Source organism: Lissotriton vulgaris, chromosome 6, assembly GCF_964263255.1.
Source record: "Lissotriton vulgaris chromosome 6, aLisVul1.2, whole genome shotgun sequence".
NCBI classification, from domain to species: Eukaryota; Metazoa; Chordata; class Amphibia; order Caudata; family Salamandridae; genus Lissotriton; species Lissotriton vulgaris.
The window spans coordinates 1,758,176,530-1,758,195,250 of NC_141694.1; positions in this window are offsets into that span (position 1 = coordinate 1,758,176,530).

An 18,721-nucleotide genomic window follows, 5' to 3' on the forward strand; every position below is an offset into this window, starting at 1 on the left:
ATTGTCTGTGATCTAAGTGCCCTTATTGCTTTGGTTAAATTACCCTCTATGAGATCTTGCGAGCTTCTGTAAATTTGGATGCCTATGGACTTGAAGGCGTGCTGTGCTACTGAAAGGGAGAGTTGCCCAAACAGAATCGCATTTGGGCGTTCACCAGGTCAAAAGAAGAAGGGATAAAACTAAAAGAGGCTCATAAATCTGAGGTGAATAAGCGTCCGCAACAATTGGTGGGGCTAGGTCACCCAAGTTTGCCTATTACTCAACAGCAATTTTATCTATCTTTTACTACGTACGTACAGATACGATTTTTTATGACTGCATTTCGCCTATGCACTTTTCATTTTCTAGCGGCATTTCCCACATAGTCAGGTTGGGCTGATAAACTCATCCCATGCCCATGTGACAATTTGGCAGCCCAGAGCACCCTGCACTTTATGCTGTTTTGCCCTCTTTATAAAGAGCAGAGGGTACAATTTTTAGTCCCACTTTGTGGGGACTTCGTCCTTGTACCTACATTGATGGTTTTAACTTTTTGCACTCTTTGTCTACTGGTTCTATTTGCCCTGCTGTTTCCAGTTATATTAAAACTTCAATGTCAATGAGAAAATGATAAAAGCACAATAGATAAACAGGCATTTTATTTTATTGTTTATATTTCTGATATCACAACTGTCTTGTAGTAATGAAATTTGATGATAGTCATTACAGCTTGTTGTTCTGGGCATTGGGAAAGTGGGATTATAACTTTCTGAAAATGGCAAAAATGCATAAATTATATGAAATGTGGGGTTTTAACGATATTTATTGCACAATCTTGGTATGGAAAAATCTTTATAAAGTATTATGTACATTGTACATATGTACATGTACATGTACAGGGTCATGGACCAGGGTCAGCGGACTCGATAATTCTCGCCTCGGTGCCTACTCTAACCAGGGATCACACTCGGCAACTCTGGGCATTAGCTTGCCTCATCTCTATAACAGCCCCCCACATTCGCCGGGGATGCCTGGTTTCACCTTGGAGATACCCAGTAGGGACCATCTCACAGGGATAGCCAGGACGGGTTCCCCAGCGGTCTACAGCGCCACGACGCCTCAGGGCACCAGTGCGCTTTACAAGACACATTAAATTACCTTTGTTAAGCTTTTATGGTTCTTGGAACCAAATAAAGTTATCTTTGATTGATTGACTCTCTATTTCAGCATGTCACTATCTTGGAACTTGGCTGGGACAATTTGTTATAAACACATGGCAGCCGGTGTGCTCGATTTTACAGTGAAATTCTTAAACTCCAGAAAGGATAATCTTTGGTTAGCAGAATTTGACTGGGAGGGTATATCCCTTCATCCTCAACCTCTCTACCCTGCAGGGGCCGCAAAGTTCTACAAACCACCAGACCTCTCTGTTTTGAGTAAGCCACAATATGCCTTCGGCATCTGGCTGCCATTGTGCTGTGCAAGGATTGCGCCTAACCCAACAGGGCTAGCATCAACTACAGTCTCTCTATAAAGATTGTGATCAAAGAAGGCCATTTCTGTGGCATTCTTGATGGCTTGCTTGATTCTCTTGAAACTTTCCTTGTACTAATATTACCACTGAAACACAACATTCTTTTTCATCAATTCTTTTAATGGTGCACTGACCGTGGAAAACTGTTGTATGTATCTAGAACAGTAACTGACCGTTCCAAGAAATGAACGTTAAACAGAAATGTCTTGTGGAGGATTAGCAGCAGATAGCGCTTGCACTTTAGCTGAATCAGGTGTCATTCCCACATCAGAAAAGATATGGCCAAAGAATTTCAATTTTGTCTTATGGAATTCACATTTGTCAGCCTTAAAAGTCAAACCAGCATAATTCAGCAAACAACATACTTGCATGAGAGCTTTGTCATGTTCTCTCTGAGTAGCTCAGAAGACTAATTTGTCATCACTGTTTGCTGAAGGCATTTACAACAGGCTGTATGATATGTCAAATGACATCTTGGAAAAATTCTGCAACAGAGGATACACCAAAACCCAGTCGCTTATAGTGAAACAGACCAATGTGTGTTGAGAAAGTTGTAATATACCTGAAATTCTCTTCAAGTTACAAGTGGTGATATACTTTGTTTAAATTGAGTGAAGAGAAAAACTTTGCCCCATTCTATTGAGGTATCATATTAGCAATCTGCGTACCTGGACGTTGTCCTTTCTCGATTGCCTTGTTGGCCTCAACGTAAATGTGTACAGCTCCTTCACTGTCTCTTTTAGGCACTAGTACTATGGGAGAAACCCATGGCATTGGACCAGTGGAGCATTCAATGATATTATGTCTGAACAACAAATTAAGTTCTCTTTCATTAGCTTCTTGCAAGTGAAATGCAATTTGTCTGTGTCTTTGGGCAACTTAGCAAACACCCTCATTTATATGTAACTCCACTTTCATAGTCTTGAGCTTTCCTAACCCATGAAACAGTGAAGGAAATTGTCTTACTATTTCATGATGAGCATTCATATTATAGTTCACTGATATCAGTCCCATATCAGCAGTGGTGTTGAGAATGAGCAGACGGGCTCTTGTAGCCATACCTTGAAGTGTTGCAGGGATTCTGCTCACACACAGAACTGTGCAGAGACCCAGGCATCAGTGAATTGTGGTGGACCAAAAAACTCACCTCAGTACCGAGAACCCCTAACCGAATAGCATCAATCAATCAATCAACCAATAAATCATAGTATTTATAGAGCGCACTACATACCCGTGAAGGTCTCAAGGCGGTGGGGGGATGCTGCTACTGTTTGAAGAGCCAGGTCTTGAGAAGTCTCCTGAAGGTTAGGAGGTCTTTGGTCTGCCGCAGGTGGATGGGGAGGGTATTCCCTGTCTTGGCGGGGAGGTGGGAGAATGTTCTGCCGCTGGCGGTCACTCTTCGGATGCGGGGGACGGTGGTGAGGGTGGTCTACGAAGCGGAGCTGGCAGGTGGGGATTCAGAGGCTGAGTCGACTGTTGAGATACGCTGGCTCGGAGTTGTGGAGTGCCTTGTGTGCATGGGTGAGGAGGTTGAAGGATATCCTCTTGTTGATGGGGAGCCAAAGCAGATCTCTTAGGTGGGGTGTGATGTAGCTGCAGCGAGGGATGTCGAGAATCAGGCGGGCCGAGGCGTTCTGGATGTGTTGGAGCCGTTTCAGGAGTTTGGCCGGGGCTCCTGCATAGAGTGTGTTGCTGTAGTACAGTCTACTGCTGATGAGTGCCTGGGTGACCGTCCTTCTCGTTTCGGTGGGGATCCACTTGAAGATCCTGCGAAGCTTGCGGAGGGTGTTGAACCAGGAGGAAGAGAGGGCGTTGACCTGCTTCGTCATGGAGAGGGTGGAGTCGAGGATGACCCCTAGGTTGCATGTGTGGTCGGTGGGTTTAGGGGGTGTTCCTATTGCAGTTGGTCACCAGGTGTCATCCCAGGCCGAAGGGGTGGGTCCAAGGATGAAGACCTCCATCTTGTCCGAGTTCAGCTTCAGTCGGCTGTTTCTCATCCAGTCGGCGATGGCCTGCATTCCTTCGTGGAGGTTGGTTTTGGCGGTGTGGGGGTCTTTGGTGAGAGAGAGGATCAACTGGGTGTCGTCGGCTTAGGAGATGATGTTGAGGTTGTGTCGTCGTGCTACGTGGGCGAGCGGTGCCATGTAGACGATGAACAGTGTTGGGCTGAGGGATGAGCTTTGGGGGACGCCGCGGAAGGGGGGGAGGCGGACGCTCTGAGTTCTGCCGGAGAGGAAGGAGGTGGTCCAGTCCAATGCCTTCTCTTGGATTCCGGCGTCGTGGAGGCGTGTTCTTAGTGTGCGGTGGCAGACCGTGTCGAAGGCTGCTGACAGGTCCAGGAGGATGAGGGCCGTGGTTTCTCTGTTGTCAAGCAGGATCCTGATTTTGTCGGGGGCGGCAATGAGGGCAGTTTCAGCGCTATGGTTGCTGCAGAACCCGGACTAGGACGGGTCCAGGATGTTGTTTTCCTCGAGGAAGCTGGTCAGTTGTTTGTTGATGGCCTTTTCAATGACCTTCGCCGGGAACGGGAGCAGGGAGATGGGTCGGAGGTTCTTGAGGTCCTTGGGGTCCGCATTGGGTTTTTTGACTAAGGCGTTGATCTCTGCGTGCTTCCGGCTCTCCGGGAAAGTTGCTGTCTCAAAGGAAATGTTGATGGTTTTCCGGAGGTGGGGTGCAATGGTGCTGCTGGCTTTGTTGAAGATGTGGTGTGGGCAGGGGTCTTCCGGGGATCCGGAGTGGACGATGTTCATGATCTTGATGGTGTTGTTGTCGTTGAGGCTGGTTCAGGCCAGTAGGCGGTTGGTGCGGGAGGTGGTCGTGGGAGAGGGGGTCTCAGTGGTTGCTGGGGTGGTGACGGCGTTAAAGCTGTCGTGGATATCTGCGATCTTGCGATAAAAGAAGGTGGCCAGTGAGTCACATAGGTCTTGAGATGGTGGGATGTCATTGGTGTTGGAACTGGGGTTGGAGAGTTCTTTCACGATGCTGAAGAGCTCTTTGCTGTTGTGTGCGTTGTTGTCTAGGCTGTCTTTGAAGGAGGTCTTTTTGGTGGATCTGATGAGGAGGTGGTGTCTGGGTGGCGTTCTTGTGAGCTGTGTAGCTTTCTGGTGTTTGTTCATGGGTCCAGTTCTTTTTGAGTTTTCGGCAGGTTCGCCTGGAGGCCTGGAGGTCTTTGGTGAACCAGCTGGCTCTCTTGCTGGTGTGGGTGTTGGTGGTTTCTTGAGGGGGGCGAGGGTGTTGGCGCAGTCGTCGATCCACTGTCTGAGGCTGCGGCGTCGGGGTTGGTCGGGTCTGCGGGTGGGCTCTGGGCGAGGGAGGTGGTAAGCTGGTCATCGGTGACCTTGGTCCAGTTGCGGCAAGGCATCTGTTGGGTGTGGTGGTGTGTGGAGGGTTTCCGGAAGGTAAAGTGGATGCAGCGGTGGTCGGTCCAATGGAGTTCCTGGTGTGGTTGAAGGAAACATGGGTGCTTGCTGAGATGATAGGGTCTAGCGTGTGGCCTGCGGAGTGGGTGGGTGTTGTGACGAGTTGTCTGAGTCCGAGGTTAGCGATCAGGGTGGAAGAGTTGGGGTCGTTGTTGTTCTCGAGGTGGAAGTTCAGGTCCCTGAGGATAATGTAGTCCGTGGAGGCGAGGGCGTGTGTGCTGATGAAGTCGGCGATGGAGTCGCTGAACTGCGGTCGGGGTCTGTGGGGTCTGTAGATGAGGTTGCGTCTGAGGGGTGTTGGTGTGGATCTGGAAGTGCAGGTGTTCGGCGGTGCTGAGGGTGTCGTCGGTGTTGGTCGATACTTTGAGAGAGTTCCTGTGGATGATTCCTCCTCCTACTCCGTTTGTGCGGTCCTTGCGGGTGATCTTGTAGCCTTCTGGGATGGCTATGGCGATGTCGGGGGCCAAGGAAGGGTTCAGCTAGGTTTCCGCCAGGAAGGCGACGTCTGGGGCGTTGGTGTTGAGTAGGTGCCTGAGTTCGACGGCTTGTTTGCGGGCAGAGCGGGTGTTAAGCAGGATATATCTGTGGAAGTTGGGTTCCTTATTGGGCGGGTTGGCGGGCCGGATCCTGGTGAAGCTGCAGATCCGGCAGGAGAAGGGTCCTTGGATGCGTTTCGGGAAGGCCTGGTAGCAGGTGCGAGAACGTCCCGCGTTGAGTGCGTGGAGAGTGCAGGAGTCGTACCGGAGACGGGCAGTCGTGCTGTGTGCGTGGGACAGGGGTCCTGCCGTGTTAAAGGCATGGACAGGCGCAGACGGGCTTGCCTTAGGCACGCCTTCGGTGCGCCAGCGGCGCCCCCGCTGCGCAAGTCCGTTGTGATGCCTCCATATGAGGGGCTGTGGGAAGGAGGAGCAGCTGGGAGGCGGGAGCCGGGTGGCGAATGGGTTTGGAGGGGCACGGAGCCGCAGGGGAGCAGCGACGGGAAGCTGAGGGGGGGAGCGGGTGGGGGTAACAGAGGCCAAGGGACAAAAAGAGAAGGGGGCACACAGGAGAAAAACGACCACAAAATATCAGCAGTGGGGGTACAGAAAAATAGTCAAGAAAATGAGGCAGGTAGTACAGAGGCAGGTGAAATGAAGCAAATAGCAGGCGGGATACCGGTCAACTGGCGGCAGCAGCAGCGGTGCTCAGGTCACACAGGGGGCTGCATGGCGGTGAGGGAAGCGATCTGCCTGGTGACATCAGTGTCACATTAGCTCTTTGTCCTATAGCAATGGTACCAATGATTAGACAACCCAAAACATGCGACTTAGGTTGCTCTCAGGAATGGTGGGAATCAAGAACACTCTTTCGTTATGTTTTCATACCAGTCCACAACATGGGTAAAGAAAGAGACACAATAAAGTTTAAAATATTTATTTTAACACTGTGCTCTAAGATGCAGTATTTTTGCGAGCATAAGCAGACATATGATTAAAAACAATAGGATCAGCATTGTTACAACTCCATAAAACACAAAAGGAGAAATCATATTATAATTATGGTGGGAGCAGGTTATATAGCACCTAGTATGCCACCCTCCTTAGCTAGGAACTATGTTTTATCAAATATAGAAGATCTCTTAGGCTTGAATAGGGGACCTCATACCTCCAAGATCAGCAGAAGTGAATCACATAAGGATCTTCAATAGCACTCTGTCTCTCTGGAAACGGGCTTCCTTTCAGAGTGTCTAAAACATGCATGCAGTGTGATATTCAAGACGCCAGGATTTTCAGTTAGCTGCAGCTGCATGCATGTTATGTCTAGTGCATGAGACGATCAGCCTGAACAACACCGAACATTGTTTTGATAACCTTGGAAGCTTCAGCACTCACTGTGCAGACTAAGGTCGAGCTCTAAGTCTAGGGACGTTGAAAACAAGCCATTTTCATGTGAAGCAATTCACGCAGCCTAACTTACAACAACAGTTACATATAGTGTTGTGTGCAAAAGCAGCAAAAAGGTAAAATGGCGTTTAAACTTGTAATAAGCCTATGCTAACATAGCAATGTGCGCAAGTAAGGCCCAGGCCACACTACACCCTCCCTTGATCGGAACACGCACAGAACGGGGGGCAATTTGAAACGCAGAGTTCAAGTTCGAGTGAGACGGCACCAAGTTCAAATTTGCCAAACAGTAGAATTGGTAGTAATATTCCGAATCAGCAATAATGAAAAAAAAATGCTTTCAGCCTACACGAAGCATGAGCCATATAGTGTTCAAGGCGCAAAATGTGAACTGAGCAAACAAATAGAAATAAATCATGAGTCACAAATGTGTTTGAAGTTGAAACCATTTCAATCCAAAAGATTATAAGCACAGTACGTTGCAACTGCTTCCAAGAGTAAGTCGTTGTTCTCATCCGAAAACATTTCAACCATCCAATTCAATAAAGTGAAAGAACACACATGTTCTTCGACAGCCGGAGCCTCTCGCACCATCAGATGACAACTCTGGTGTTCTTCAAGATAACTGCGTGCCAGAAAATCATGGGCTGGAAACCATATGTTTCAATTACCTAAGACTCCATGTGGCGCTGCGCAGGCCATTATTCCAATACCAGAACAGTCTAACTCATGAACAACTAAGGGACTCATTAGTAGATCATAATCCGGGTTAGGAGACACCGTGTTGCAGAGACACAAATCCAGAGCCCATTCGAAACTGCAATCCAGGCAATGGAAGACAGGTTGCACGCATGTGAAATACAAGAACCGGAAAGATAATCCATACGCCACACTTAATGTAGCTAGCGGGAGCACTCCATAGTAACCAAGCATCCGGTTACGAAGCTGGAGCAGCCGGGGCATGTTGTCGTGGGGCACAGATTGTGCATCCCTTTTTTAACAAGCAAATCAATAGCAGTATACCAGCAGCCAAGGCGAGAATTAATGGTAATCTGCCGAAGAGGCTGGAAAAAATAGAATGAAAAAATGCCGGTATCACACCAAATATAGTTTGGAATGAAGTCACAAGGCCAGAACTTACAATTTTAAAAAAGTGTGCCAAGCCTGTGGTCGATGAGGCATTAAAGATTGTGTGAATCAAAGCCCGAAATGCAGGGGCAGATCAGTATTTAAAAGGGCATGTAGCTCGGTGCGAGTGTTTGCCACGTGAAGGACAAATGTTTCATGTGAAGATGTAAGAGCGACTTCTTTTTGAGACAAAAGAGCCCTTATTCGACTCATCTTGTTGAACTCCGCTTTCAAGGTTGGAATGGAAGGCCAGATGGATACATTGAGCTTCCCATGTGGAGGAGGAAACAGCCCATATTTGCAGCAGACTACACGTTGGGAAACAGTCACAATGTACGGTATTCCTGCCAGCATACCACAGCAGTTTTCATTATTTAAAAGCAAATAGCTACCATTTGCTAGCAACGTGAAAGTCAGGGTTATGGCTGGGACAGGGTTTCCTTTTAAAATGCATGCTAAATTTGCGGCATTTGAATTACAAGAGCCGTGCAATTGGATATTTCTGCAGACTAATGAGTGATCAGGTGTGGAAGTGCAATCTTCACCTTTCAAATAAACTTCTTTACCCTCCCTCAGGCACCTATATGCAAATGGCAGAGACAAAGCTTCATGGAGATAAGCGCTACCTAACGGTTCAAACCTGCCTATGGCATAGTACTTCATACATGAATCAAATTTAAATAGCAGAAAAGGCCATGTTATTAAACGATGAATGAGCCATACAGCTGAATTAGATTCGGCAACAGAAAAAGGCAACAGTTCTTACTTTTCAGTATGCAAAAGTGAATATGCGGCATCGTTCATTGACATGAATTGTTGCTTTACAGTCAAATTAATGGTAAAAATAAAGAAGTATTATTTATGTAGTCCCAAGGCACTTTATCAGCCTTCAACGTTTGTAATGTCCAAGCAAATTGCATAATTGAACGTAATTGATTCTGATCATGATACAAAACAGACACTTCATCCTGGACAATATCAACAACAGAAGAAACAATATTGTATAATGTGTAAATTCGGGAAGAAAGGGTGTTAATGCTGTTATCAACAATTGCAAGCACTTTTTCAAAATTTGCTTGTTCTATTTCACGCAATCTAGAAGCTGCTTCAATGTGAGATAGTTTCCAAACTTCATTGTAAACCGCATATACCCATCGTTTCACTCTGCTTCCCACAGGGCCCTTAACAAAGTCATTCAGATCAACATCTGCAGTTAATTTGGATAGATGGAGTTTGACTGACGCTAAGGTGGAATGTCTGAGCCAGTTCTGACATAACTTGCCTACTGAATAGGTAGTATCAGAATGATCACTTTGAAAACGGGGATCTACTCTCACCTGTGTATAGCCAGGGGCCAGACACAGAAAACGATGTTGGCATAAATCAGAAATGTTTTGCCATAATAACCAACCGCGGGAATCGAAGCTGGAAATGTTAAAAGTTTAATTCAGACTGTCCTCCGACATCTCCAGAAGGGCGATTAATTACCGGACTATGCCCCGCTAGAAGATAGATTGCTGTTAGACCCAATGATAGACAAAGCCATCTCTCTCACGTATAAAAAGCTTGTTAACAACCTCCCCGATCCCCTGGAGCCGCTCCGAGAAAAGTGGGAGTCTGATGTCGGGCTGTTAGAGGAGGATGATTGGCGGGAGGCACTGCAGAGCACCAGGGAAGTGGCAATCCGGGCAAGATTTAGGTTGGTCCAGCTGCGAGTCCTGCACCGCTCCTACACTGCCCACACAACACATTAGCGTATTGTGTACGCTGACTCAAGGTTCTGTCTGCGAGGATGTGGGGAGGAAGGCTCCTTTTTAGGTCTCGCTGGTGTTAGCAGCGCGAAGCGCTGCTCCAGTGAAAGACCTATTGTTGTGGGTTTGCCGGGAATGGGGCACAGGGGGTGGTTACGTGCTTCACCTCGGCGATTTCATCTCGAGGACGCGCTTCTGCAGTCGGGCTTGCATCACATGTGCAGACTCTCCAGGGCGCTGCAGATCTGTTTTTGCGATCGCGCCTAACGATTTCCGTTCCTTGCATTCTTTTTAGGCAAGTGGCACGCGTTTGACTCTCCAGGGCGCTGCAGATCTGTTGTTGTGATCGCGCCTAATGACTTCCGCGTCTCTAACTGTTTTAGGCAAGTGGCACGCGCTTCTGCTGGCCGTGTGCAGACTCTCCTGTGCACTTCAGTTCAGATGTTGTTAACTAATATGCTTGGTGATTTTTATTTAACCACAGTGTTAAATGTCGCAAAGGTACGTTAAAAGCCGCCTCACTGGGACTATGGTTGCTTTAAAATTCCAAAGCATTACCACGTCTCAAACTTCGTAACCCTTCTTGTCGCTGACACCATTACGGTTAAAAGAACGGCTTACAATATATCATTTCTACGATAGCTCTCATGTTATGGAATTAATTAAAATCAACAAGTTATGTAAAAAGCCGCCTCACTGCAGCTTCTGCTGGCCCTGTGCACACTCTCCTGTGCATTTCCGTTCAGCTGTTGTGAACTAAGGTGATTGGTGCTTTTTAGGTCTCGCTGGTGTTAGCAGGGCATAGCGCTGCTCCAGCGAAAGACCTATTGTTGTGGGTTTCCTGGGAATGGCTGAGAGGGGGTGGTTACGCGCATAACCTCGGCGATTTCACCTCGAGGACGCGCTTCAGCTGGCGGGCTCGCATCACGTGTTCAGACTCTCCTGGGCACTGCAGCTCTGGTGTTGTGAACTTGCCGATCGTGCCTAATGACCGCGACTAATGACTTCCGTCTATCAGTCTAGCCGTCAATGTGCCCCAACGCCCCCACTCACCGGGTCTCTCATACTCCTCTCGTCCTGTCCCGCGGTATTGGCGCTGCACGGGATTCGTAGGTGGCTAGCTCCCTTCCCTTCACAGGAGCGCGGGGTAGGCACCCGTCCGCTTCCTGTCTGTGCTGGTGGCCCCGCCCTCAAGCAGGTAGTCCCGGGCAGTCCAACCTGGCTTCCTGTGTCTCGCCCGTGCAGAGGGACCGGAAACACTCAATCCAAGAAAGGTACGTTGCTTGTTGTGGTCGGCATTTGCTTGCAGTGTTTCTCAGTAGTGTCGACCAACTTTGTTTGATGCACTCTAAGCTTTCAATTAGCTAGATAAGAATATTTACATTTTAAAGAGCTGCAAATGTTGCTGTATACAAGGAGGCGCGATAGGCCAAGAATCACACAAGCTGATGAAGTGGGGAGCTGGGATCCCGACCTAGGATTCTTCTTCGAGAGAGACACACTTTCTGCTCTGCCCCAGCTCACCTTAGTCTGAAGTTCCAACGCTCACTCTGACCTGAATGGGAAATGTATTCACTCTTATAGCCTTAGACAAACGTTACCATTTATAGACTGTTTTAGGAGGAAAAAAGATTACCTCAGCTGTGCGAGATCCTGTCTTCCTTGGATCCACCTGTTGGGCAGACTTCACTGCAGGCTCTCTGAGCTGGATGCACCCTGTTTAGTGGCCTCTTTATTCCAAGTGAAACCACCGCCTTTATCCTCTGGGACTCTCTCCCAGCCTCTCATGACCCTTCCTGTGAGATTCAAGCAGACCTCTTCTCTGAGGTATTGAGCCCCCTCACACCCCATTGGGCCCCTGCATGAGGGTGCAAAGCCTTGAAGCACCCTCTCTGGGGCTTTGCCTGTGTGGCGCTCAGTCCGATGCCCGCTGCCCTCATTCTAGGCCCTGCCTGTACAGTGCAGCTCACCAAGATCCCCTCCGGGCTCTTTGCCTGAGGGGAGCCAAACCACTGTCCCTCCATCGAGGACCCCCATGGGGTGCGCATCCACCCATTCCTATTTGTACTGCAGAGTGCAGAGCCACTGCCCCTTCCTCTTGGCCTGGCCTGTGGTGCTTATAGCGCGATGTCTCTGCCTGTAGAGGGCACCTGTGCATGAACCCCCCCCCGCCCGGGCCCCGTCTGTGGAATGCAGGGGTAATGTCCTTCCATCGATGCCCCCCATGGGGTGCGCATCCCCCCAACCCTTTCCCATTTGTACTGCAGAGCCAGAGTGCAGAACAACTGGCCCTTCCTCGTGGCCTGGCCTGTGGGGCTTATAGCGAGATTTCTCTGCCTGTAGAAGGCAGGTCTCCATTAACCCCCTTCCTGCTCCCACACCTGTGTAATGTCCCTCAGTCCGTACCAGTTCCCGCTCCCTCACACCCTGACACTTTCAGCTTCTGCTCTGCCTTTCCCCTCCGGGTTGAAGGTCCTGCGGGTGGGTGCGCTGCTCGATGGGACTTGGGAGCCCCCTCCCCGCATATGCTCCCAAGTACTGAGTGCTTTAACGCCAATTAGGGGCGGCTGCAACACAGCCCCATTGAGCGCCGCCGGTCCCTGAATGCATCTGCCTAGAAATGAACACGAGGCGGGGAGTGAGTGAATGGTCAGGAGAGGGGGCTCTCCCGGAGGAGGGGCGGCGAGCTATGATTTTATGGAGCGCTCAGAAGAACGCCTTTCAGATTTATGTGCACTTCGACAACCGCAACATCTGAGGAATCCCTTCGAGGGGGCTTCAGAGGGACTTTTGCAACCTTCTCAAAGCAGGCTGGGGCTGATCTATGGAGGGGCTTGGCATCAATAGTAACGTTTCCAAATTACCATCATGACTCTGGGCAATAGCTTGCTTAATCTTCCCGTTGGCCCCCAGTGCCTAGAGACCCTTATGAGTGATTGTGCCGCTTTATAAATGTGGATTATCATGTCATATGCTGGGATTCCCATATAACTGTAATTACTAATCAAAGGCCAGCTTAGTATCCCACCCGCATTCTGTTAGCCCCACACAGCTGGTCAGGGGGTGTCCTCCGCAGAGGGGTCTGGGCTGCTGCTGCCCTCACACTGCACTACAGCTAGTGCATACTGGCCGGGGTCATGAAAACGCACAGCTGATACAGCGCCTCTCAAGAGACAACCGCATGGAAGCTATGCAAATGTTTATAAGTGTGAATGCGGTGGCACTGGTGCCTCTCTGGTGCCTATTAGACTCGCAAGTCCTTGGGGAAAAAACTATTTTGTGTTTGTAATCATTTTGGTGCATTTAAGACAGAGCTGCACGAAACTTCATCTTAAAAGGATGCCCTGCCACGGTCTAAGGTAGCTCTGTGCCACCATGGCTCACTGCTTTTCTCTGCCCGGGCACAGGCTCTGGTGACTTGAGAAATCCGTGGCTCACAGGGCTCGCGTGGCTTCCGGACACTGTGGAACTGTTCCTTCTATGTTGTCTCAGGGATACCCGTCTCTGTCGGAATCTGGCCTTCCCCTGGCACGGCTATCATTAGGATGCTGTGGCTCACAGTACTCTGCGCCGCCACAGGCGGGGACTCACTAGAGTCAAATCTGTAGTTGCACAGTTCATTAAAACAAGCATTTGCAATGCAATAGGTCTTGCATTTGCGAGAGTTTGAGCTATTGGCATTGTAAATGGCAATGCCTTTTATTAAAAGCGTTTGAAAACCTGCAAGCTGTGCGTAAACAAGCACTTTGTAATTGTAGTCCTTGCTTATGAGAAGCAAGGATGTATGACGTTACAACGCATGCTTTTACCACGCATGCCTTTACAACGCGGTTTTTACAACGCATGCCTTTACAGCGCATAGTGCTTTGGGGTGCTGGATAGTGAATAGTTTAATTTACTATTCCAACTCCAGTCCCCGTGGATAGTAGGGAAGGTGTTGGATAGTAAATTAAACCTATTCCCTATCCTAGAGCACCCCCCAGCGCAATGCGTTGTAATGGTTTGCGTTGTAAAAGTTGCGTCGTAAAGGCACTGCGTGGTAAAAGTTGCGTTGTAAAGGATGTTTCCTGAGAAGCAAAGCTGGCAGTCTCTATTACTGACAGCCTTGCTTCTCGTAAGCAAGGACTATACGTACAAAGTGCATGTTTTTGCATGGCTTGTAGGTTTTCAAAACAAAAGAATAAAAGGCATTGTCATTTACAATGCCAATAGCTCCAACTCTTGCAAATGCGAGACCTATTGCATTGCAAATGCTTGTTTTACATTTTGTGGGACTGTGTCAGGATCCGGGCGTACTGGTCTAATTTGGCAGCCATAATGTCCGAGGTGATTGGACATTATGGTCCCACTGGAGGCTAGATTGCATATCCTGGGAGTAACGAATGATACCACCTGGCCCAAATGGGATAAGATCTGGCTGGCATTGGCGAGCATGGTCGCCAAGCGAAACATAGCTTGTTTGTGGGGCAGCGACATCTTACCGACTGTGGAAGAATGGGAACGGGATCTGGACTGGTGCCAAAGGGCTGAAAGAGTGATTTACAAGAGTAGGGAGTGCCCTAAGAAATGGGAAAAGATATGGGGGTCATGGAAGAGTTACAGAGGGGAAGTGTGGGATACGCGAAATGTCTCTTTGCAATCATAAGATTATGTACGGACTATGGTTTGATTATGCAGAGTAATTATGTTCGCAGTGATTTGTATGTACCTATTTGTCATATGTGTGTCCATCCGCCATGGATTGCAATGTAATATGTCATCATTACGTGAGCCTATGTTTCAAATAAAAAAGATTTCCACAAAAAAAAGATGAATTGAGCAACAGAGACTGTAATTCACTAAGGGACAAATCTGTATAATTGTACCATGTCGAGTATTCTCCTAAATCAGGACGAGATGGAGGATTTAATTTTTTAGAGGTAGCCAATCCAAAGCAGGTTCTCTGAGAAATTGTCGAATTTAAAAACAACATATGGTTAGGTATGAGACATGCATGATGCAAAGTCTCAGTGCCTTTTACCTGCCAGTCTTTAGAACCCCAAACAGATTTAAGATCGATAGTATCTTTCCACAGTTCAAAGCACCCAATTGCTAATTGGTCAAGAAAGTACTTAGAATATAATAATTTAGTGTGGGTAAGTCTAACTTTGGAAGAGGACTCACTAGTCATCTTAAAATAAAATGCGTCAGGATTTGATTGATTAAAATCAGTAAAATATGTTTATTTTTTAAAAAGAGGTTTTGAGCTTCCCTCAACGAGAGCTGGACAATGCTCCCATTGCGGATAATTAACCACATTCCTAAATGTGTTAGCTTTGTGCAGAAAATAGTTGCCCTAGTGCTGGTAACAAAATAAATCAGCATAATTTGCTGAGTCAAAATCCTCAGCATCAAAAGCAGCATAATATTTCAAATCTGAAAAAGAGCCTCTATAGCTTGGACATCCCAATAATCAGAGTGTATATTTTGTTTGACCACATCCTCCATTGAAACACGTAGTACATTTGGAACATTAATAACCTCTGTGGGGCCATGGATTTGAAATCTTACAGAGACCCATACAATCCCATCTAAAACGGGCAAAGCAGTGATATTAACAAAGGTCTGGTCCCTCTTCATGATGTGAGATGAGGAGTGGGGTGACAAAGTTCCATCAATTAACTGAATTGAAGTTCTTTCTTTAACATAGTGTCCATTCACCAAACAGAAAAAATACACCACAAATCCAATCGACATGAACAAAAAAATTGAAAAAAGCACCAGCCAAATGTAAGTCCAAGGGGGTGTTAAAAAGTGTTTCTCAAACCAAACAGCAAAAATCGAAATTTTCAATGGAGACTTGGATGCAACAGAGTCAGTGTCAAATGAAAAGCGTGACTGGTTAACCACAGATGTTTGCAAATCAGGCATCAACAAGTCTGTAGGGTAGGTATACTCTGTCTCATCAAGGGGATCACCAGCGGGTGTATTCAATAAAGGATCAGTAACTATAGGCATCTCGATGGCCATGTCAGGCCTGGTGGAACTCACCAGAGCCAAAACAGAATTTCTCAGCATCGCTGGACAAGAGACCGCTGGAGTCATACTAAGAAGAATCGGCCACTCGTAATTTGACATGGTCAAAGGAGATGTACCTATTTATGTTGCGACCAGGAAGTGGTGGTAAAATGACTGTTCTTGTACGCTGCACGCCAAGCACTGGAACCGGAGCACGATATGAGGGGCCAAACTCCTTCTTGTTCTCCACCTTTTCTCGGACCAGATCACCAACTCGGGGTAGCCAGCCAACTACCGTAATATGAAGAGCAGCATCAGATGTGGAGGCCAAATGTTCCTTTGCAAGACTGTCTCTGGTTTTTTGTAGGTCATGTAACACAGTAAAATGTTCATCTACGTCAAAGGATGCGGCAGAAGCCTCCATGTCTAGACCCTCAAGGTCCTGAACAAACATCTTGATGCCAAAGAGCATTTCGTATGGGGTCCGCCCACCGAGAGACCTTCTAGGGGGATTATTAAGTTCACACTGCATGCTATAGAGGTGGGCTAGCCAATTCCCGCCTGTACCTAAAACCTTAGCTGTCAAGGATTGCTTTAAGTCATGGTTCATTTGCTCCACAACACTATTGCCCTTAGGCCTGTATGGAGATGAAAATTTGAATTGGACCCCCAATGAATGCATGGCATCTTTGTACGCCATAGAGGCAAATGCTGGACCCTGGTCCGAATGAAAGGTACCACATGCAAAAATTCCCACAAAGACACGAAAATACCTGATGACAGTGTGGGCATCAGTACTCCTTTGTGGCCACACCCAAACAAAGCGAGTGCACGAATCAACTGCAACTGAGATGTGCTTATACGCAGAATCAGAGGAGAAAGGACCACAGTGATCTAAATGAACACACCCAAGCGGTTTATTAGATATGTACAACTGTGCCTGGGGCGGGCGCGCAGCAGTCAAAGGTGTAATCTGCTGGCATATGTAACAATGAAGGACATAATTACGCATCTGTTTGTACAATCCACACCACCAGTAACGCTGTTGTAAGAGAGATACAGTAGCTGACACGTCGGCGTGAGCCGAGGCCATATCCTCGTGAGCTGCTGTTATCCAGGCTTGCCTGGGGTCCGTGTTGGGAATAAACCTGTCACCAACATCGTTAATTTTCACATAGGGAACTTTATCAGGACTTAAAAGATAAAAGTATTTAGAAGGGAAACCGCTAGGGTAATTACCTCCCTTCTCTGGTGCAGCAATAGCTGTCAAGATGTCATCATCAATCTTACTTTTGGAGCGTGTAACTGTTGCTACTAAGTATGTCGCTACTGCGGTCTTCGATGCTTCATCAGCAAGAGTTACTAACAGTGTGTACCCCCACGCGTTGGTGACCAAGAGTATGAATTACGAACACAAGTGGTAGCTTTTCTTTAAGCCCAGCCACTCAAACCCAAAGCATTTTGTGTTTAATCGTGCTACCTTTGGAATCGCGATAGTCATTCTGAGTCTAAAAGAATAGATTGTCATTGTAAGACTGAACACAGTAGTAAGAGTCACTCACAATAAGAGTAGTCACACAAGGGTCTGCATACTCCAGTGCAAGCACCAGAGCACGTAGCTCTGCCAATTGGGCGGTTCAGTCCCTTAACCCTTTCGATGCTGATGACGAGCTCAGCTCGTCATCACCCACGGGTGTCGTGTGCTGATGACGAGCTGAGCTCGTCATGGTGCCACTAAAATGGCATTTTCCAGCACAGGGGGGGGGGGAAATGCCCAGCAGCCATGTGGTTAATATCTATGTATGAACAACATCGGTCTTGAATTCTCCATTCACCATAGTACCAACCACTATTGCGCAGGCTGCAGAATAAGCATGTTTTGAACCCATCGCCGGCTGCGCTGATCCGTCAGTGTATATGATATAATGGAAGTCCTCCAGCGGGGGCATGGTCAGAGGAGCAGGATGAACAAATTCATATTGCAAGAACTCTTGTGTTTGCAAAGAGGAGTCAAAGATAAACGTGACATCCGGAGAAGTCAAGGACGTGGCCCATTGTATCAACCTCGGGTGCAAAGCTTTCGAATTCGGTACACTGGCCTTGGTTACTGCCTCCAAGGCAGGATTCGGTTTAACAACCAACATGCGTTTCCCCTGTGACAGTGCCTGTTCTTTTAGAATCACCATCTGCACTACAGTCAAAACTTTTTCCACAGCGGAAAAACGTATTTCAGCCAAAGTGTACATGTGTGACTTGTAAGCTATAGGGACTGTGTCACCCTCATTAAAAGTCAGGTACGTGAAACCAACTGCGCCTGGCACGATTCTTATCACCAGGTCTGTATGGTTGTCACGAGTCAGTAAAAAATTTGATTCAAGAAGATCAGACTGCTAAGATTGCAAAATTGCAGAATGTTCAGGCAGCCAGGCAGCCAGCAAGATTTGGTAAAAGTAGGTTGTACCAAGGCATAGAGCGGCTTGATATGCTGGGCATGCATATTCGGGAATGTATGTACGCCTGAAATTAAAAAAACACAGCAAAGACTGTAGTTTTTTCAGAGTTGTCGGAGCGCGCAGCAATGCACATTTCTCCAGGAAGTGAGGTGCTAAACCCTAACCTTCATTGTTGCGCTCATAGCCCAAGAACGATTCAGAAAAGGGGGTGGTGATGAACAGAGTGTCTGAATTAAGCAGACCACTCTTACCCAGTCCAAAGATCAGGGCTTGATCCATCACCGTTTTTTAGCTCACTGCACCATCCCAGCTCAGAACCTGGCTACATGCAAATTAGTCTGTTCCTGTCCCAGTGCATGATGGGAACAGGGCAAACCAAACTACCAAGCCAATTCTTATACTGGGAAGGAAACAAGCTACCGGGGACCGGTTTCTGGCATTTCAGCCGTCGTCGGCCCGGCTTGCTTGAATCCTGATGGTGCAATGAGCAAGGGACTCACATCTGAGTATACCCTTCCACACTTATGGTGGACAAAATGATTCAGAAAAGGGGGTGGTGATGAACAGAGTGTCTGAA